Raw genomic sequence first — 22,806 nt, forward strand, 5'->3', positions numbered from 1 at the left:
GACTTAGTGATAGAATATCTGAACGCCTTTAATACTATGGTAATCCAATGATTATCTGTTGATATTAAAATTTCAAATGAAGATAAGTGCATCAGTTTGTTGCGTTCTCTACCAGATTCATGGGATAGTCTGGTTGTTGCAATACGTAGCAATGCAATGGCCTTGCAGTTTGATGAAATAATCTCATCCTTGCTGCCAGGGGAGATGAGACAAAAAAAATATGGAGGGTCGGAATGGTGATGCCTTGTTTGTATAAGGACAGCCCCAGAAAAGAAACAAAAATAAGTCCTCGAGTGGGAGATCTAAATCTAGAGGGAGATGTAAATCTCCAGGAAAACCTTTAAAGGTGTGCTGGAAATGCGGAAAGGAAGGGCACTTCAAAAGGGACTATAAAACTAAAGTTCTTGAGAAAGGAAAGGGATCTGATGATGCTCCTTCTACAGAGGTGAAAACCACCTCAGATGAAGGTGGGGATGTGTACTTGACTTCTTTTTTAAGTACACATGTCGATCATGAGGCATGGTTGATTGACTCAGGTGCATCCTTTCACTTCACTCCCCATAGTGAATGGTTCTACGAGTATGAGAAATATGATGGTGGTGATGTCTTCTTAGGGGATGAAAGGAAGGCTAGAATCATCGGTGGCAGAAAAGTCAAGTTGAAGTTACAAGGTGGAAGGATTAGAACACTTCCAGGTGTTCTGCATATTCATGCATTGGCCAGAAATATGATTTCTGTAAGCAAGCTTGATGATGCAAGTGTAAAAACGGTGTTCGAGAAAGATACCTACAAGATGGTTTGAGGAGCACTGGTATTGATGCGAGGAGTTTGGATTGGAACTATGTATAAGCTTCAGGGTAGCACTATTATTGATGGGTGCAAATATTCTGTGGTTCCTGAAAGTGGAGCAGAAAATCTAGTGGTCTCTGGAGAAAAGACCATGCCATGGAATCAAAGGCTTAGACATATTGGAGAGAAGGACCTTCAAATACTTCATGGTAATGGTATGGTAGAAGGTATGTCTAATTTCTCTCTGGATTTTGATTTTTGTGAAAATTGTGTATATGTGAAGCATAATTGGGTGAGTTTCCCCTCTGGTGCTAAGAGGGCGAAACAAATATTAGAGCTTGTGCACAGTGATGTGTTTGGACCTGTGTTGGTTCCATCACTGGGTAAGTTATTGTACTATGTATCATTTATAGATGAATTCTCAAGGAATACATGGATATATTTCCTCAGGAAAAAATCTGAAGCCTTTGGCAGGTTTAAATAATTTAAGGCTCTGGTGGAAAACCAGACAGAGAAGAAGATAAAGGTATTGAGGACAGATAACGATGGAGAGTTTTGCAAGAATGAATTTGAATAGTTCTATAAGAGTGTGGTATAGCATGACAGAAGACTACTCCATACACACCTCAACAAAATGGAGTTGCAGAAATAATGAACATGACGTTGATGGAAAAGGAAAGAAGCATGCTCAATGGTGTCGGGTTAGGATAGGAATCATGGGCAGGGGCGATGGAGACTGCATGTTACTTGGTCAACATATCACCTTCGTCAACGTTGGAGGATAATACTCCACAATAGGTATGGACTGGTAAGAAACCTTCTCTTCCGTATCGGAGGTTATTTGGATGTGATGCATATGTAGATGTTCCAAAGGAGAAAAGAACAAAGTTGGATAGTAAACCTGAAAGGTGCATATTTATTGGTATAAGGATGGTTTGAAAGGTTTTAAGATTTGGAACCTAAAAACAAGGAAGGTTGTGCACAACCAAGTTGTGGTGTTTAGAGAGGTAAAATATGTTATTAAACATGAAGCCATACTAAAGGAACCTGAGAAGAGAGAGTTTTAGCTAAAGGAGGAAGAATCAGACTCTATAGTAGAAGAGGAATCAGAAGATGAGGAGCCACAAACTCTAGCTGTGAGAAGATCAGTTCAAGAAAGAAGGCAGCTAGAAAGGTATAATCCATCTACTTTCTGTTCAAATTTTGCTTTATCTATTACTGCTAAGGAACTTAGAACTGTCAGGGAGCTAGTAGATTCAGAGGATGGAAAACTCTGGAGAGAGGCCATGGTTGATGAAATGGCATTTTTGCACAAAAAAGAGGCTTGGGATCTGGTGGAGTTGTCGGTTGGAAGGAAACCCATTGGACAAAAACAGGTGTTTAAGAAGAAGATGAATGCAAAAGTCAAGGTGGAGAAATACAAAGCTCCGTTGGTAGCAAAAGGTTCTTCCCATGTGTCAGGAATTGATTTTGGTGATATTTTTTCTCATGTTGCCAAGGTAGCTTCTATTAGATTACTTTTATCTGTTGTTGTTGCTTTTGATTTTGAGGTAGAACATATGGATGTGAAGACAACATTTCTTGACGAAGATCTGGAAGAAGAGATCTACATGAAGCAATGTGAAGGCTTTGCGGTGAAGGGTAAGAAAGCCCTGGTATGTAGGTTAAAAAGGTCTTTGTATGGATTAAAACAATCACCAAGGATGTGGTATAAAAAAAAATGATACATATATACGGGGACTTGGCTTCACCAAAAGAAAAACAGATCATTGTGTGTATTTTAAATTAATTGGTGACCGTATTATTTATTTGGTCTTGCATGTGGATGATATGTTGTTGATTGGAAATAAAAAAGAAATTATCCAGGGATTTAAGACCCAATTGTCCTCCAAATTTGACATGAAAGATCTTGGTGTTGCGAACTATATTTTGGGCATGGAAATTAAACGAGATCAGGAAAAGCGATAGCTCTGGTTAAACCAGAGGAAGTATGTCGAGACAATATTGCAGAGGCTTAATATGCAAGATAGTAAACCAATGAAAGTTCCTATTCCTATAAGTGTAAAGTTATCTGTTGAATAGTGTCCCAAGACATAAGAAGAGAAAGAGGACATGTCCCGTGTTCCATATGCAATTGTAGTCGGTAGCCTGATGTATGCAATGATCTGTACTAGACCATACATTGCACATGTAGTGGGAGTATTGAGCAGGTTTATGTCAAAACTAGGGAAGGAGCATTGGACAACAATGAAGTGGGTTTTCAGATATTTGTGTGGCACTAGTGATTATGGTTTGTGCTACCAAGGAAGACTAGGATTGGGCAAAGTTTTGGACATCCGTGGCTTTCTTGATGCAGACTGGGTTGGATATCTGGATCAGAGAAGATCTACGAGTGGGTATGATTTTAACCCATTTAGAGGTGCAGTCAGTTGGATGAGTAAGAGGCAGTCTATAGTGGCACTTTCAACTACAGAGGCAGAATACATGGCAGGGACTCGTGCAAGCAAGGAATAAGTTTGGTTGCATAGATTGTGTTCAAGTATGGGGTTAGTACAACGAGCTATAAGAATATATTGTGACATTCAAAGTGAAATTTTCTTGGCAAAGAACCTTGCTTATCATTCAAAGGCAAAGCACATTGAAGTTCAGTATCACTTTGTGAGGGATATGGTTCAGGACAAATTTAAGGTGTTGTTGGTAAAGGTGGACACTTTGAAGAATACTGTAGATGCATTGAAAAAGTCTGTGAGCACTGAGAATTTCTCTTGGTGTAGAGAAACAATGGATGTTGCAGGGTTGGATCAATGACTAAGCTCTTCTGTGGAAAGAAACAATAAGTGGGAGAATGTTGGGTGTGTGTTATATTATTTCCACGTCTACCCCGTGCGCGGGTGGGTGGTAGCCCCCCTATACGTTGCACCAAGTGTAGCAGGGGGGTGGTAGCCCCCCGTTACGGGATCCATGGCAGTGCCCCAAGCAATTTTTTTGGACCATATATTATGTGGGCGGACCTACCTATGGTTTTTTGCATGGATTTCACACATGGTTTTGGAAATGATGGTTTTCTGTAGATGGTATTTTGTAGATCTGGTCAAGGGAACTACAGTTATGTTCTAATACAGGGTTAATGGATTGGGGTTTATGGATGCTTCAACATGTATATATATGTATTGTAACATTGAAAGGAATATAATGAAAAATCAATCTGGTAGTCCCGGTTTTGGATCCAGGGGAAAATTTTTGTGTATATATGTTTTATGTTTTATGCTCTCGCCATTGTTTATTTTCTGTTTTTTAGAATTCCTATGCAGGTAATTTTTGTATGGGGGTTAAACCTACACATCTCATGTTTACCTTGGCAGGGCGGTGAAATTGGGTAAATGTGGGAGGGGGTGGTTACAGGGTTGTATTAGAGCTTTCAGGTTTAAACACTTTGATTGGATGGGATAAATGTATATGGTTATGCATGCATAGTAGGTCAAACATGCATTTTGGTGGTCATTATGTAGTTTGTGTCATCATGATGTTGTTGGTATGTTATGATTTTGATATGTTGGCTAAGATGAAGCAGGAGATGTGGATTATTGGAGCTAGGTTGAAGCACTGGACCTTGAGGTAATAACAGATCATCATATAGGTTTGTATGTTTGGCATGCAGGTATGATGGTTAATGGTTGTTATATGCAATATAGTTATATACATGCATGTCATTCTATTCTTGTAGTGATTACATGCATGATAGATGTTAGTTAATCAGTGTGGTCATATGCACGTGCATCAAATAGTCATGCATGGTAGTAACTTGTTGTTATATGCATTATGATCATACGTGTGATGATTATGGTCATTGCATTTAACATCTTGATGTTATATATATCGTGATACCTTGGATTAGCCTGTGCAAATGGTTATGGTTATGATATTCAGGTATAAATCGATATACTTGTGATATGGTGTCATACTAATCTAGATTGACTTGTGTAGATGTGATAGCCTACCCTGAGATACATTGAGATATGAGTTTGATTATGTGATCTATTTGTTTTATCTAACATGGTATGTTTGCAGGAAAAAGAAGATGATGGAGGAAGAGCAAACTAGTGGACTACGGTTCACATGAATCCCCTTATAGGCCTGTAGTGGAATCTATAGAATGGAAAAGTGGCATAATTATGTCGCATGTTTTCAGGTACAAAATGTTTGAGAAATGAAAATCAATTTTTGGCAAGTGTGGTTAAACTTAGTTGGACATTGGAGATCGAGCCATTATGGTAGCTGCCTCCTTCTAACTTAGTGTGGACCATGGACAATAAGGGGTTATGTTTACAGATTGTTTGAATGTTTGATTAATTGCATGATATGAGTATGTGTATATAATATTTCATTAAGGAATGATCTTGTTTTAAGACAATTGTACTAATACAATATGTGTTGAGACAATTGATATGAACTTAGGTGCAAGTGGGTGCTAGTTGGAGCATTATTACTAATGACTATGAGTTAATTGCATATTATGACATAGTTGTTAGTGTTGGTAAAGGTTGATTTCAATTAATAAACACGTTGTCTTAATCTTTGGAACATGTGACTGACATGTGTGAATAGTTGCAGGTTAACATGCTTGGTATTAGCATTACAAGGTAACAATTGATTTGTTTATATAACTAACAACTAGGTGATGTGAAAGCACATAATAAGACTCAATTGTAGCAAGAAAAAAGGTATAAAAGATGGTTTCCAGTTATATCTCGATTCGTCAAGGAATTAGAGTCCCTCCCTTGAGAGATGATATACGTATGTGTTGAGTAATAGGCCATTGTGTTGGATACAACAATGTAAGGTAACCGATATATTGATATGTTTATTTATGCACTAATAGTTGTGTGTTCATGGCAGTATGATGCTGGGGATTGCATGGAAAAAGAGACTTCCATGATATCTTGAAGAAGGCTCAGGTTGAGCTTTCCCTTGGAAGCATTGGGAACCCATGGGGATTGAGTCATGGTGTATGTTGTGCTTTTGATACTTCGTGATTTGTTTGCGCTTGATTTATAGTTTTGTTTATGTTTAGTGCATGGCCATGCCACTTTGTTTATGGTGTCGTATTGTTATTAATTTTTCATGGTTTTCCTCGTGTTTGATTCTTGTTCTTGCCTTTTATGTTTTGAGGGCCTTGGGAATTGGTTGGGAAAGAGGAAAGTTAATGGAGATCGGGGAGAGTTGAATGAAACCCAACAGGTAATGTAAGACCGAGATGAAGTCTGTGCATGTATAAGGGCAACTAAAGGCAAGAATATGACAGCCAATTGGATTGGTTGGGTCCATGGAGTAAATGGATGGTGGTTGGACAATCATGAGAAAGGTAACATGAAAGGTAAAGTAAATGGATTTGAGGTGTCATATGTCTTGGTTGTTTTGGGAACTATTATTCTCTACCTTATTCATGGATAAAGGGAGTTCTCTTAATCTTGAACTTATGATATATGGTAGTTATGTTGTAGTCAAGATTATTTTGATGTCTATATATGTATACATGTATGTTGTATTTCATTGCCTAACTAGATCGTCATAGATCATGACTGTTTTATGCTAATGTTTATATGTATATATGTATGTATATATGTCATTGTCTGACAGGGTCATCAGGGATTATTCTCATGGAGGAACGATTGCTTATGAAGTTGAATGGCATGAAGAGGTTCCTGGTATCAAGCGAAAAAAGTAGCTTAGACAGATCTATGAGGTTAGTATCATGTGGATATGGTTTGACATTATGTTGTTACAATTATGCCCATTTTTATTTTATGGACAGGCTATGTTGAGGGATACATCATCGAAATGAAAGCAATGTGATCTGTGACATGTTGGGACAAGAATGGATAGTGGAAAAATCCCCAGACCCGAGACTTGGGTTGTGGATGCACGCAGTAAGGCGTGGGAAAGACACTAGAGGCAAGGTTTCCTTGTAGAGACAATGTGGTTTGTGGATGTGAAGTATTACTATTGTGTATATGTTGTACATGAGAGTCAACTCCCTCTTAATATTTAACCTTTTTCATCAATCCTTGTCTTCACATAAACATGATGTCATTCCTATCATTCTCAAGAACCGGGTTTTTCTTTTAACAACGAAAACAATTTGTAAGGATTTCCATTCCTATGGTTTTCTAACTTCAAACTTTTGCTAGGGTTTTCAAACCCTTACATACTTCATGTTCCAAATTCGTCAAGATATATCAATTAGAAATTACAAAGTTCTATAACACATTAGAGAATTAGTTGCAAAACCCTAGATTATTTCAAATCTTCAAAATCTGCCATGTTAGGAATTCCAAATTCCACAAGCATGCAAATGAGTTAGCTGGAAAAACCTAATGATACCATTGACAAGCCTTTTTATTAATTTCAATACTTGATCACAAGACCTAGTATTCACATGCAATGTACTACTTGGTGTGCTAACATATCAACGATCTCTTATATGTCACGGTCTCTAATATATATTTATGCAAACCTTTTTATTATCTATCAAATGATTATTGCCATGACCTAGTGAACCTAATATAAACAACATGGATCATGAAATGCATACACAAATTATACATATATGTACAACCTTACCTTATCTCTTCAAAGATCCAATCCTTTGCCTTATCTTAAATTGTCAACTGCCAAATTTCTTCAACAAAGGTTCCTTAACTCCCTCAACCACATAAATTTCGTTGAGGTGCTTTCTTTCAAACAAGTCAGCTTTATTGATGTATTTCATCCTTCTATTACGTATAGGAAAAGAGTTTGTGACTGCTTCATATACTTGTACCACAAAGATGGGATTCATATATTTAAAATTTTCTTGTCCTTGCTTGCATTGTACTGGTGTCACATAGATAAGCTTCATGAACCTATTATATGACAGTTCTTCCATAGATCTTTCATGGAGATCCTTTTAACCAATAAGGTTTCCACAAATTCTAGGGCTTATGAGAGTAGAGTTTGCTTCTAAATTCGGTGTCTCATACAAGATTTTGTTTCAGATGAAATATTAGTCCAAACTAGGACCTTCTCACTAGGTCTTGGACTAGTGTCTAACCATCATAGAAGATAGTCAAACTCGAACTAAATCACACTCAGTGTTCTATTCTAGATCAAACCACATTGAACTAACTTGGATGATAATATTTCGGTTGAGCCACAGAGAATCTTAGGGTTCTTCAAATTCTTGATAACAAAGAGATAATTTATTTCAACCTATAACTTCGATTAAACCCTGAAATCATATCCACGCGCTTGCAATATTTAGATTTGACTATGATTTGACTATAATGCTATCTTTCAGAATTCTGGTACTTGCTTTTTACTTCATAAATGTGAATAGTAGAAATACTTGTGTATCTTGAGAGGTAGATAACTACAAAAGCTGATGTTGATGAGAAATATTGTTGGGTGAGTGGGTGAGAACTTGTTGGTGATTCCAAAAGCCTTTAATAATGTCAAGAGAGAGATTGTTGTTTCAACGATGAATGATAGTTGAAACTTCAGATCCTCTTCCCTTGCCTTTGATAAATGAGATGTAACTGTTATAGTAGTGTCTTTCAATAAGCCAACCAGAGTGATCTTCAGGTTGTTTTTGAACCTTGGCTTTGATACCATGTTGAGAAATTAGGAAGCTTGTAGATTAAGATAGATTTCTCTTACTTGATAATTACTTGTGAATGTTTTTTGTATTCTTATTAAATTTTATGTTCTCCTGTTCATCAAGAAATTACCAAAATAAAATAAAAAACATGAAGATCACAAGAGACAAAGAACACAAGAAATTAGGTTCCAGTCTAGGGCAAAACCCCATAAGGGGGAAAATCCCAAGAAAAATCCTCTTCTTATAAAATCAATTTAAAGTGAGATATCCAAGACCTAAGACCAAGACTACCACAAAGACCCAAGTCGTCACTCCTTCAATCTATCTCAAATAAATATTGGTCAACAAAAGTCAACCTTGGTCAAATCTCATAAATTTGGTCATCTCCTAAAATTTTGACCCTTCAAATTATGGGTTTGCAATACCATAGAAGTTGCCTCAGAAAACTTGCACGTGTGAATAGAAACTAGGGAAAAAAAACATTTCTCTCTGCTTTGACTTTGCTGGTTGTCTTATTCTTCTTGGCACAAAAATCTAAGTGGTGAGTGATTTCTCCAATGAGGTTGAACTGCTCTCTCTATATACACATTCAAGAGGTCGAATAGGTGCCTTTCTAGGACGACTTGTCTAGGAGGTATGACTTGGTATGTGGATAACAAATTGATTCTTTTTTACTCAAAATAAATCATTTTTGTTTTTCATACAAATAGTCCAAATGGGACTTTGACTCAATAATTTTCTTTTGAATCAAATAACCCAACAAGCATGAAGAAATTTTTTTAACTATTTCTTCTTTTTTCTTTTACATGAAATACAAGTACAATGATAATTATGAAGGCTAATCCTAGTTACATTTTCAACATGAGTGTCCATAAAACACAACCCACTTCAAAAATAACATCACAAATCGCCTCCTCTTCAAAGAGAAAAGTAAAAAACCCTTAGCCATAGAAAGAAATTAAGTTTTTTCCTTTGATGAGAGGGAGCCAATTCTTGTCGATCTATGTTAAATTATGGTATGTTCTATGCTTATAACAGTTTACTTCTTTTTCTTATTATATTCCACCGATTAGCAATCACATGTACATAAAGTAAAGTGTAGATAGAACATTAAATGATCGACAGAAAACAAGCCAAGACAAGAGACACAAGATGTGGCGGCTAGCCAGGGACAAACCCCACAATGTGTGGGGAAACCCTTTGATCAAATCTTCTTTTATCTTCAATAATTCAGCAGAGAGAAATAGTACAATAAATCTGATTCATATCAGCAGTAGCAAACCCTAGATCAGTAGCATCAACATTAGCGGCTTCATTATCAAACTAGGGCAGACGATATCTCACAAACCGACCGTCGGATTGACTTCATTCCACCACCAAAAGTTTCGGCTTCCATAGGAGGTTCAGATGAACCTACAGCGCATTTCAGATGAGGAGATATTTTAGGCCACGCAAGTCAATCTTTACTTCTGTAGTTGCAGCTTCAGTTTCAGCAGTTTCCGGCTTTAAACTAGGGCAGTCGATATCTTGCAAACCGTTCGTCGGATTGACTTCATTCCACCACCAAAAGTTGCGGCTTTCAAAGGAGGTTCAGATGAACCTACATCGCAGTTCCAAAGAGGAGATCTTCTAGGCCACGCAAGTCAATCTTTACTTCTACAGTTGCAGCTTCAAATTCAACAGCTTCCGGCTTCACATGTGTGAGAGAGAGAGACCCATTTCAGCGCAGTAGAGAAGAGATTCATATCTGCGTAGTAGAGAGAGAGAGATGTGATGAGATGAGTGAGTCCAAATGAGGAAAAGTCCTCTTATATTTATACACAACGTTGGTGGGTGAATAGATGCGACTGTTGGGCTTCTGAGCCTACATGAGTTGTAGGTCGGCTTGATAATAATTCCATAATCAAAATAAATTCATATCTCCATGAATACTTATCGGAATCGGATGATCTTTATATCAATCCTACACCTCTCGACGAGAGGAATCTAATAAAAATATTATCAGCCATGAATAAGATGACCCACATGAAGTTTTGCCTTGGTTGCCAATTTTAACACTCCCTCTCAACCATGGAGAACTTCATCTGCAATCTGTCTATCGGTCGTTACTATTCATCCATCAAATGCACTGCCCTGTACAGCCTGACCCTTGCCCTGCTCTGCTCTATTCTGCCTGTTCTGCTTTGTCTTGATCTGCCTGCACTGATCTGTACTATTTTGCTCTGTTCTGTTCTGCTCTTGCATTGTTCTGTTCTGCTCTGCTTTTGTCCGAATTATGAAGAAGAAGAAATGATTGAGGATGTATCATACTGACTCAAAGTCAGTCTCAGAGTATGTACCACTGGTCCCAGACCAGTCTCAACCAACCCAAAGTCAGTGTCATAGTGAGTACAACTCCAATGGTCCCAGACCAATATCATCTTCCACTGACTCAAAGTCAGTCTCAGAGTATGTACCACTAATCCCAGACCAGTCTCAACCGACCCGAAGTCAGCGTCATAGTATGGTACAACTCCTACCACTGGTCCCAGACCAGTATCATTGATCCCAGATCAATGGAGGTCATCCTAACGTAGGGAGTATGGTAGTTACAACGATGCGTCCATCGTTACTACTATGGTCCCTAACTTCATTTCCCTGCTCATTGATCAGATGAGAGGTACTTCCCATGAGTCCCAGACTGCATGGGTAGGATGCCTCGATAGGAGGACTAATCAATCCTGTCCTCACAGGAGAACACATCAATCCTGCTACAATTTCCATGGAGAACACATCAATCCAGGCCTCACAGGAGAACACATCAATCCTGCTACAATTGCCATGGAGAACACAACAATCCAGGCCTCACAGGAGAACACATCAATCCTGCTACAATCGCCGTGGAGAAAACATCAATCCAGGCTGCCATGGAGAACACATCAATCCAGGCCTCACAGGAGAACTAATCATCCTGCTACACAAGAGAGCGAATCATCCTGTCCCACAAGAGAGCGAATCATCTTGTTCCAGTGTGCACCACCAGGGGAGGGTGAGTCACCCTGTGGTCATATGTTGCTCCAGTAATAACCGCAAGCCCTTAGAGCTCCCAGAGCTCAATGTATGCAACATGCAGGACCCTTGTACAAGGGTTTCTTGCCGACTCCAAGTCGTTTGGGAAAATCATAGATTAGATCTTTCCTCGGGACTTTGACAAGGTGTATCAACCTGTACATCATCTTAATGCGATGGAGCCTCCTTGCTCATCAACTTACCATATCCCAGATGATGTCTATCTGCTGGAGCAATCGACGAATACAGGATTCCTCAATAATCGAATCCCACCTCTGTTTGTTATAGAGAATCACAGTGGTATCCAATGTAAATCCAAACAGCTCACTGAAGAGCTTTCACAACAAGACTGCCTCACACGAGGTCATGCTAGCAGCAATATATTCTGCTTCGGCGGTGCTCAAAGCCACCGACTTCTACTTCCTGCTCATCCAGGATATCGAAGCAGATCCCAAGGTGAAACCGCACCTGGAAGTGCTCTTACGGTCCACCACATTGCCTGCCCAATCAACATCAGTATATCCAAGTAGTCTTACATCTCCGATAGTGTATCTTAACCCATTGTACCACGAAGATATCTCAAAAGATTCTTCGCATCAATCCAGTGAGGCTCAACCAAATATGAGCTAACAATGCTAACTGCAAAACATATGTTTGAACAGAGGTTCACCAAGAACATCAATGCGAATGAGTTTTTGAAACTCAGAGGCATTTCCCAAGTCTGGTCCGACATCACTACCATATAACTTCTAAAGGTTAAGATCCTCGAGGTAGTCACAGGCTTGCAGTCCATCATACCAAATCTTTCCAATATCTTTACCACATATTTTCCTTGAGATAGGAAAATTTACCTTGGCTTCTGCCATACTTCAATTCCTTGGTCCTTCATTTCCAATTCAGAAGCCAACTCCCTCTTACATTTGTGAATGAGAGGGTATGCACCTGTTAGAAAGAGGTCATCCACATAGAACACCAGTATGAGAGGCTTGTCATCTTCAACCTTAAAGTAAAGGTTAGGATCGGCTTCACTCCAGTGAATCCCAGCTTCATCAAGTAGCTATCGATCCTCTCATACCATGCTCAGGGTGCTTGCTTCAGCCCATAGAGAGCTTTCTTCAACCTGCATACATGAGATTTTCGATCATAAATCTCAAATCCTTCGGGTTGCTCCACGTAGACCTCTTCTTTGATCGAGCCATGCAAGAACGCAATCTTGACATCCATCTGATGTAGGTTCCATCCTTGTGAAGCGGCAAGGGCTATGATCGAGCGGATGGTCGTATATCTGGCAACAAGTGCAAATATCTCATCATAGTCTATACCTTCCTTTTGGGAGAAACCTCGAGCAACAAAACGAGCCTTATACTTTTCCGTGCTTCCATCTGCTGCATGCTTTATCTTGTAAAGCCATTTGGAAGTAACAACAGTCTTGTCCTGGGGTTTGGGAACTACTTCCCAAACATCATTCTTTATGATAGACTCATATTCTTCGGTCATAGCATCCTTCCATACTTGATGCTTGACGACATCTGAGAATGATGAAGGCTCATTTTGTATGATCGTGCTCATGATGGTCAGGTATCCCTGATACCTGTTAAGTTTCTTACTTTGATGGAAGGTTCCTCAGGGTGTAGCATGTCCTTCAGCATCATCAAGTAACCCCTTAAGCCATGAAGGCCTCTTCCTAGAAGAGGAAGGCTCATATGGATGAGGATCAATCAGATCCATGGGTTCTTCTACATCAGGCATTGATTCATCATCCTTTTCTTTCGGTTCCTTGGTGTCGGCTTCTTGAGAGCTACTCAAAGTCAGTAGATTGTCCACCTTGCTGAGAGCCATATCTTCGTCAAAGGTGACATCATGACTAATTATGACTTCCCTTTGACCGGCTTCATAGATTCTATAGCCTTTAGTATTTTCACCATAACCCACGAAAATTCCCTTCTTTCCAGATGCTCCCAATTTATTTCTTTTCTCTTCCGACACATGAAAGTATACAGGGCTTCCAAAAAATTTTAAAATGAGAAACATCAGGTTTCTTACCGGAGAATTTTTCTTCAGGAGTTTTGGAACCCAAAGCTTGATGAGGGCATCGATTTTGTACATATACGGCAGTGTTTGCAGCTTCAGCCCATAGAAACTTAGGAAGACTTTGATCATGTAGCATGGCGCGGACAGCTTCCATAATTGTGCGGTTCTTCCTTTCCTCCACACCATTCTGCTCAGGAGTATGTGGTGTAGTAGTCTCCCTCTTAATGCCAGCCTCTGATATGTCTGAGTGAACTAGTTGTAATATATCAGAGGTCTTGCTTTGACTTGAAGGGAATGGTCCCCTTTTGAGCTTTCCTTCGGCACATCCCGGACATACACCTTCTTTCTCTACTTGGAATTCAGGCATCCCTGTTACCATCTGTCTTACATCGGGTAGAGCTTTGTAATGAAGGTGGGCAAACCTCTGGTGCCAAAGTTTGGACTGAAGCGTTGTTTCACAAGACATGACACCTAGTGGACTTCCACGGACTTGATATAAAGAATCAAGTAAGAGAGAGATTCTTCGGCGAAAATCACATGGAAAACTATTTGTCGACGCGTTTCGAACCAACAAGTGTGGTTCATCGTCAGGACAAGATAAAGAATCAACTCGAAACCCAAGAGTGAAAGCATCTTTAACATTATTTTTCCATATGCGTACCTTACCATCGCTGAAGGTTACCTTATAGCCTTTGTCTTTCATTGCCGAGATGGATACCAGGTTCTTTTTGAGATCAAGTACATATAATACATCTTGTAAGTGAATCATATTACCTTGATTCAGTTTAAGAGAAACATTGTCTACACCTTTCACTGGGTATTTCATGTCATCTCCAAGGACAATTTCCAGGTTAGTTTCTTTCTCTACCAGATTATAGAGTACTTCTTTGTAACCAGTGAAGTGTCTTGAGGCACCACTATCAATGATCCAAATTCCCATTGAGTCCGAAGGAGCGGAGGTAGATAGAGCAGTTGGTAGATAATATTCAGCCTGCTTATCGTCAACAGTGTTAGATTCATACCTGGAATTTCTAGCCTTCTTGAATGGTTGCCCTCTTCCTTGATTTCCCGCATTCCTTTTTCCTTTGTTGTTGAATTTTCCATTCTTTCGATTACCATGAGAGTGATCTTGATCATCATCACGGTGAGAGTCCTTTCTATCAGGGCATTCCCTTGCATAGTGACCTGCTTTATTGCAAATGAAACATCGTCCTTTTCTTCCACCCTTAAATCCAGCCTTTCTTTTCGATTTAGACCCAGAATTATTTCTTTTCTTAGCATGAGAAGAAAAAGCAGCAGGAGGACCTTTAGGCAAGGGCATTTCCTGCTCTTCTACCCTTGTTTGTTCTTGAATGCATCTAGCCATTAATTCGTCGAAACTAGGAATTACATTATTGTTCAGAAGAGTAGTCCTGAACACATACCATTCATATGGTAATCCTCCGAGAGCTATGAGTGCCATTTCTCTGTCAGTAATGGTTTCCCCAATAGATAGGAGATCGTTCTTGATCTTGGTGATTCTTAAGAAGTATGCTTGCATACTTTCATCTTTACCCTTCTTTATTTCCCTCAACTTATTTCTAAGAAACAAAACTTGATTTGCATCATTAACTTTAAATAAACTCACCAGTCTGTCGTAGATTTCCTTGGAGGTGTCTAGATCAGAGATGTAGGCCACCAAGTGCTTGTTGATAGAGTCCCGGATGATCTTCTTTGTTTTGACTTCTCCATTTTTCCATTTGTTCCAGGCAGCAGCAGATGCATTTGATGAAGGCTCAACAATATTGCCTCTTACATGGTCCAGCACTCCTTGATCTTCAAGGGTTAGATCGATAGACATCTTCCATCCGTGATAGTCAGCTTTCTCACGGAGCTTGTCTTCGGCGGGAAAGAGTGTTGAGGACCCCATAGTTCTTTTATGATAGCCTTGCCAATTTTCTCTTCAATGATTGCTCTTGCTCTTGCTCGGGCTTTGTCTTCACCTCAGCTCTGATACCATGTTAAGTTATGGTATGTTCTATGCTTATAACAGTTTACTTATTTTTCTTATTATATTCCACCGATTAGCAATCACATGTACATAAAGTAAAGTGTAGATAGAACATTAAACGATCGACAGAAAACAAGCCAAGACAAGAGACACGAGATGTGGCGGCTAGCTAGGGACAAACCCCACAATGTGTGGGGAAACCCTTTGATCAAATCTTCTTTTATCTTCAATAATTCAGCAGAGAGAAATAGTACAATAAATTTGATTCATATCAGTAGTAGCAAACCCTAGATCAGTAGCATCAACATTAGCGGCTTCATTATCAAACTAGGGCAGACGATATCTCACAAACCGACCGTCGGATTGACTTCATTCCACCACCAAAAGTTTCGGCTTCCAGAGGAGGTTCAAATGAACCTACAGCGCAGTTCAGATGAGGAGATGTTCTAGGCCATGCAAGTCAATCTTTACTTCTGCAGTTGCAGCTTCAGTTTCAGCAGTTTCCGACTTTAAACTAGGGCAGTCGATATCTTGCAAACCGTTCGTCGGATTGACTTCATTCCACCACCAAAAGTTGCGACTTTCAAAGGAGGTTCAGATGAACCTACAACGCAGTTCCAAAGAGGAGATCTTCTAGGCCACGCAAGTCAATCTTTACTTCTGCAGTTGCAGCTTCAAATTCAACAGCTTCCGGCTTCACATGTGTGAGAGAGAGAGACCCATTTCAGCGCAGTAGAGAAGAGACTCATATCTGCGCAGTAGAGAGAGAGATGTGATGAGATGAGTGAGTCCAAATGAGGAAAAGTCCTCTTATATTTATACACAACGTTGGTGGGTGAATAGATGCGACTGTTGGGCTTCTGAGCCTACATGAGTTGTAGGTTGGCTTGATAATAATTCCATAATCAAAATAAATTCATATCTCCATGAATACTTATCGGAATCGAATGATCTTTATATCAATCCTACACCTCTCGACGAGAGGAATCTAATAAAAATATTATCAGCCATGAATAAGATGACCCACATGAAGTTTTGCCTTGGTTGCCAATTTTAACAATCTAGAGATTTAATCCCTGGGGTAGGGCCAAATTCACTTGAATTGCCCCCACTAAGCCCTGATTTGCTAATTTAAGGGGCACATCATGAGAATGATTGGCATGCACTGCAATATTTGGAATTTCATCATTTTTTAAAATGGTTTAGTTCTTCCCGCTAAATGTGTAAACCTCCTGTGACCAAACCATTGAAAGATGCTATACTAGCAATTGTCTCAAAAGTTGGGACAAAGAGAGGCCGATAGGATTATTAAATCGGAATTGTTGAATTTTTCTAGAAAAATTAAGGTGATTAATAACAAATAAAATAACCTTATTAATTTTTCTAGAAGAGGTAAAGTGATTAGTAACAAATAAAATAACTTTACTAATCACCAAACTAATCTAACTTCATTCCTATGAGTCCATCTCATTCCCAAATATTCCAAAACATTTCTGAAAATGGAAATTCGAATTAAATTCAATTGGAATGATTATTTCTTTACATTTAAATGCACTGCTCCCGAATTCATAAATATGACATGTCAGAAGGAGATAAAACTAATATTATATAAACATGTACATGGACTCAATTTTTTTAATATAATAAAAAATAAAAAAATTAAAATATAACTAAAATCAATCATGTTATAATTTCATTTTAAATTAAAAATTATATAAATTTTAATCTAAATTGATGATACCCTAATTTTAACGCTAATTATGATTTATCAGCAAAGAGGGTTATAGGTTTTGTACTTAACTAGAAAAATTCGATGAATGCCTCTGACAACTGCACATACAAGTAAACACGTACGAATAAGACATCTCGGAATACTTATTTGAATGCCTCTGACAACTGCACATACAAGTAAACACGTACGAATAAGACATCTCGGAATACTTATTGCCTATTCAATGCTCTCTCCGCTGTAAAAATAAAACACTAATTGCATGTCACAATCGCTTTTATTATGATTTTCATAGGAATTTATTATGATTTTCATTTTCATAGGAGTTTATTATGATTTTCATAGGAGCGTTCAATAGACAACCCCGAAAATTGTCGGGAAATGAAAATGTGAAGTGAATTTTCCTGAGAAAAGGAATTGAAGCATAAACGGGAGTTAACAAACATTTATAAAGGGTTTCTAGGCTACCTCAATTAATCAATCATAAAAAGCTTCCATTATTATTGTGGAAATTCTCAGCGAGAATTGGAGCATGAGCGGGAGCCACCAAATACTTAAAGAGGTTTTCTCAGCTACCTCTACTCTGCATTACAAATCAATCACGAAAACCTTCAATATTACTCTGGAAAATTCTGATTACATGTATAATTAATACAATATTATTATTTTTTAATACACCATAATAAATTTGTAAGACTGAATTATAAAATTGTTATTAAAAACTAAAAATAATAGCAAAAAGGAATCTTGTGTTTATTGCTGTTACGGAGGAGAGACGTGTCTTGTTTTGGTGAACAGATCATGTCTGCCACCAAATATGCAAGGAACAATTTTCCATGACATACAGTATCAATCGTATTCAAGAGTCGGTGAAATTGGCACATAGATGTGACATTATTATTTTTGGAATACAGAAATCGCTGAAATATTCTAAAGAATACGCGTGAAGAACAAAACTATTTTTCTCATTACTGGAGCTGCAAAAGTCGTGCAAGCCACCTATAAACTCAGCTTTGACAAATCTCTTATACAGAGACAGCTACAGGTTGAATGGAAGTAAAATAATGGTAATAGTGCGGACGTCGCATCGTGTAACGACCATGAGCATAACAAAACAAAAATAATTCATGGTAATAGTGCGGACGTCGCATCGTACAACGACCATGAGCATAACAAAACAAAAATAATTGAACAACTTCAAACTTCCAGCCATTTGAATGGGGCTCCTCAGCGAACACGATTGGCCTTCTGTGCAACAAATTTCTTCCATGCCTTTACGGCCTTGTGGGAGTTAACGATTTCGTTGAACACAGCAGAGGACTTAAACTTGGTGACATCTATACCTAGGTCTTTGACTTCTTTGAGCTCTGGATGGGCATCTACCAAAGACGCAGCCACTTCCCTCGCTATCTTTGAAGGAAGCGTGTCAAGTTCATGCAACACCTTCTCGATGTCATGAACCAGTCGTTCTGCCAGGCTCCGATTGAAATCTTCACGCACCACCACACGCAGAAGCTTCACCTCTTGTGCGTCCGGAGCCATGGTGTACGTGGGCATGATCCAACCAAACCTTCTCAGGTCGTCATAAATCTCATACTCATCGTGCCTGCTACTGTCCTTTAGCGAAAACGCCACCAGAGGGACCCCGATCTCCTTCGACAGAATGTTGAACCGCCCGGTCTTCACCAAACCATCTGACAGAGCCTTGGCGTTTGCCGCGCAGTTGCCCATGATATTCCGGTAGCCCTGTTCAATCAATTCAAAACCCGTCACGCACTGTACATTGAAAGGGATTACAGCTGAAATAAAAGTTTGAGACGTCTCAACACACCTCGAACCCTAGACGTATGAGCTGGTAATATTGCGCAATTATTTGGCTGGCACCTGCAGGGTTTCATGGTCAAGGGCTTTGATTCAAAGATGCTTTTCCCAAATAAAAGCTGGAATATCAATCAAGGTCTTCCTGGTAATAAAAACTAATTATACCTTTGGAGAAATTGAGGGTGAAGGTGGGCTGATTGGTGCCCAAATAGTTGATGTGAAAGATGAGCTCCTCAGGGAGATCTTGCTTTGCTCTCCAGATAACCCATCCGATTCCGGCATAGACGAGACCATACTTGTGCCCGCTGACGTTTATGCTCTTCACCAAGGGTACAGAAACGGTGCAATAAATTCGCCGCTCGCCGCGTCCACATGTATGGGCGTGTCCCACCTGCAACCCCACACGCAATCAATGGAAACAATCAGAATTTATTTAAGCCCACAAAACGCAATAACGACTTCACTGTTTAAATCAATGAAGTCTATGTCAAACAGGACTGAATGCAGACGATGGTGCTGCAATGAAAAACCCAAATTGGCGCATGGAAATCGTCAACCCCAGGCAGAGAGTGAGTACCCTAGATTACCAGGGTTTAGATGGTTCTATACTATTTAAGTTTGTCTAGATAAAATTCTTTATCAAACCCATCAGAGATTATAAGGATATTGAAAAATCTGAAGAGATTTGAAGACGCACCCTGTTTCCTTGTTTTTCTGGATAAGGAGATCGTTCACCAGCTTGACATCTTCGAACTCTCCATTGTAAGTGGAACCCAAGATGGCTGCCACACAAATAGTGTTCTCGTCCACCATTTCAACTGCCTTAACAGGATCCATGATATAGTAATCCTTCTTCAGTTTAACTTCCTTCAGCTCTACTTCAAAATAACGAGCAAATTTCTCCCAGCACACCTGCAATAGTTGCGCACAGTCCTATGTAAATAAAATTGTCAAAGCTAAGCAAAAATTCCCAATTTTCCCTACATCTGCAAACAGAAACGAGGTGTAATACAGGGGCGATCTATCCATCACCAATACACCCTACAATACTAGGTGCAATGAATATTTCTAGGTCAAACCCATCTAAATTCTTCAGAATTTGGCGAAATACAGAGAGCCCTGATTCTATTTGCATAGATTATGAACTCCAGATATGTAACCTCGACTTCATCAAGCTCGTTTTAAGGTTAAGATGCATATCAAACCAGAATCTAGATGGATTTGATTTAATCTAACTAATATACAACATCCATGAATTTGGGCTTCAAATTGATATACATAATCCATGTTGACATAAGATCAGAATTTAGATGGGCTTGGGCTAATCGAATTGCGTTAATCTTACCTGGACATTTGCACCTGTCACAATGTTTGGCTTGTCATACGGCTTCCCCTCTGCCTTGCGCTTGTTCTGCCATTTGCGTTTGAATGCAAGGCCTGCCAACATGATCGCCTCTGAAGATCCAACCGTGCCCACACCAACAGCTTCCTCTCCATCGCATCGCCAAGTGGGGTGTTAAACAGATTGGCTATTATGTTCACGCATCGATTCTTTTTCCAAATCCAGACACATGAAAGCACTGAACACTTTCAGATAAAGAATTGAGAAAACAAAGAAAAATAAATAAAATTAACGCCCAAAACGGATCTAAGAAGGGCCTTCAGATCTAGTATCCCAAACCCTGCCATTACCTGCAATTCTGTAGTGACAGGATACTCATCCATGTCGACATAATTCTTGTTGATTGCCTGCATGATGAGCTTATCACATTCTGGTTCCATCCATGTGGTGACAAAAGAAGCAAGATTAAGTCTGGGGTTCCCATCCAACATGAGCTCGTCGCTGATGATCTGATAGGCAGCATCTTTGGGAATCGACCTACTCGGAATTTGAAACCTGCCAACACAAACATTCAAAGGAAACCGAATCAGAAGCCCTGCTCAGGGCCATTTTATTGGAAATCCCAATGTCCGGAGGGTTTATCCTCAAGAAAATACTATTGCACAATAGCGGAAGCAAACCCATCCAGTGAAATAAGCTTTCATAAGAGCAGTTTATGTTCCTAGATTTCCCTCCAGAGTTTATACATACCGAGGCAAGGATTCTTGAACATATCTGGAGGCAAAGGTTGAATGTATGGAGCCATCAGAATCAGTAGCGCTGCTCAGAGCCATTTTTGGTTGATTTTCAAAAGAAACCCCACTCCACACTACTGTTTCCCGATATTCGGTAATCGGTTGCAACTGCAAAGAAGAACCGGAATTAAATGCGAAACTGCAAGATGAAAAAAAATGCCAGGTGTCAACCTTAGAGTGCGAAACTGCAAGATGAAAAAAAATGCCAAGTGTCAGCGTCAGAAGGAAAAGGACGACGAAAGGTCCCTTTCAAAGGAAGGCCTATCGGCCTAATTAAGAGTTAAGGGAGTGAGCAAAGGAGCAGGCCCTTCAGAACCTGATGCGATCAAAAAGTGCAGATTCACAACTAAGGTGTAGTTGATACTAATTCCAGTCACTAAATGATTTTAATAAATAATAAACTAAATAATTCTATAAATAATAAAATTTAAAATTCAAATTAATGAAATACATTAAATATAAAGTATCGTTACACCCAGATTAAACCATCCTAAAAATTTAAATAAATAACCATGTAAATTTCAACATAATTGCCATAAATAGTTTGTTAATCTTACTCTCAAATATATGTAGTTTTGTATAAACTTTAAGCTTTAAGCTTTATATATTTAAATTTATTATTAAAATTTTATATATTAAATTTATTTAAATATTAGTTTTAAATTTATTATCAAAATTTTATATATTACTTTTTTTTTAAATATTAGGTTTATATAGAGAGAGAGAGAGATAGTGTGTCAAGAGGTGCTCTACAATTGAAGAGGGAGATGTTGTCACTTAACTTTACGTTTAAAAATAATAAAATAATTTATTTTTTTAAAAGTAGTGGGAAAATCTATTATAATTCAGTGGTCAAACCAACAGTGAGGACAACCATCATTGGATGTTATTCACAAATATATACTCATTCATCACCATTATTCAAGGATATCCACGCCACCTGGAATTACTCGTTGATGGTCAGTAAGGGGGTAGGTTTTCACTTTTGCCAGATGCCTTTGAGTCTTGGGTCTTGGGTCGTTAACCTATTTCCTTATGTTTGAGGAATACAAGCTCTTAGCCAAGTTACATTAACAAATCAAAATTAGTAATAACAAAAAAAATTGAAAAATCAGCCATAAATAAAATACTTCAATTTCTACTTTAATTTTACACTAACTTTATATAAAGATAAAGTAATTGATAGTAAAATAAATTAATTTAATTTTTAATACGAGAGGATAGGTAATTTCTTCACTACTTAATATGGAGTTGACAAATGACACATAAAAATAATATTATGAATATTACATAATATATAAAATGTTAAATGTGGGTTATAAATCAAATATTTCAATATGCACGCTGAGTAAAATATGTTAACATCAAGAAAGAGTTGACGAGTCCTTATTCCATTAACAAGTTCTTTCTAATTCAAGTCATTAGGGAGATTTGTAATTTCTCTCACATTTAATATGGAGTTGATATGTAACACACACACACACACATATATATACATATAACATTTAAAAATATATTAATAATAAAAATAATTATAATATAAGATTTTTCTCCCAATCCGAGTGCCCCCCTTGACATCTGATGACAATGATGCCTCCATGTTGGCATGTCTTAGTGCATTAATAG

At 38.5% G+C, this 22,806-nt stretch overlaps 1 pseudogene across 1 annotated transcript; it reads right to left on the reverse strand.

The window, feature by feature from the left end:
- Positions 1 to 18,161: 18,161 nt before the first annotated feature.
- LOC149225151 (glutamate decarboxylase-like) lies at positions 18,162 to 21,320 on the reverse strand (annotated as a pseudogene). Its single transcript, XR_016247641.1, has 7 exons — positions 21,137 to 21,320; positions 20,737 to 20,941; positions 20,390 to 20,595; positions 19,742 to 19,956; positions 19,210 to 19,435; positions 19,055 to 19,107; positions 18,162 to 18,969 (listed from the first exon to the last, which is right to left on the reverse strand). The product of XR_016247641.1 is annotated as a glutamate decarboxylase-like (transcript).
- Between the last annotated feature and the right edge of the window lie 1,486 nt (positions 21,321 to 22,806).

This window comes from Pinus tabuliformis, chromosome J (assembly GCF_031772625.1).
Source record: "Pinus tabuliformis cultivar Carrire ecotype Pingquan chromosome J, CPIR1, whole genome shotgun sequence".
NCBI classification, from domain to species: domain Eukaryota; kingdom Viridiplantae; phylum Streptophyta; class Pinopsida; order Pinales; family Pinaceae; genus Pinus; species Pinus tabuliformis.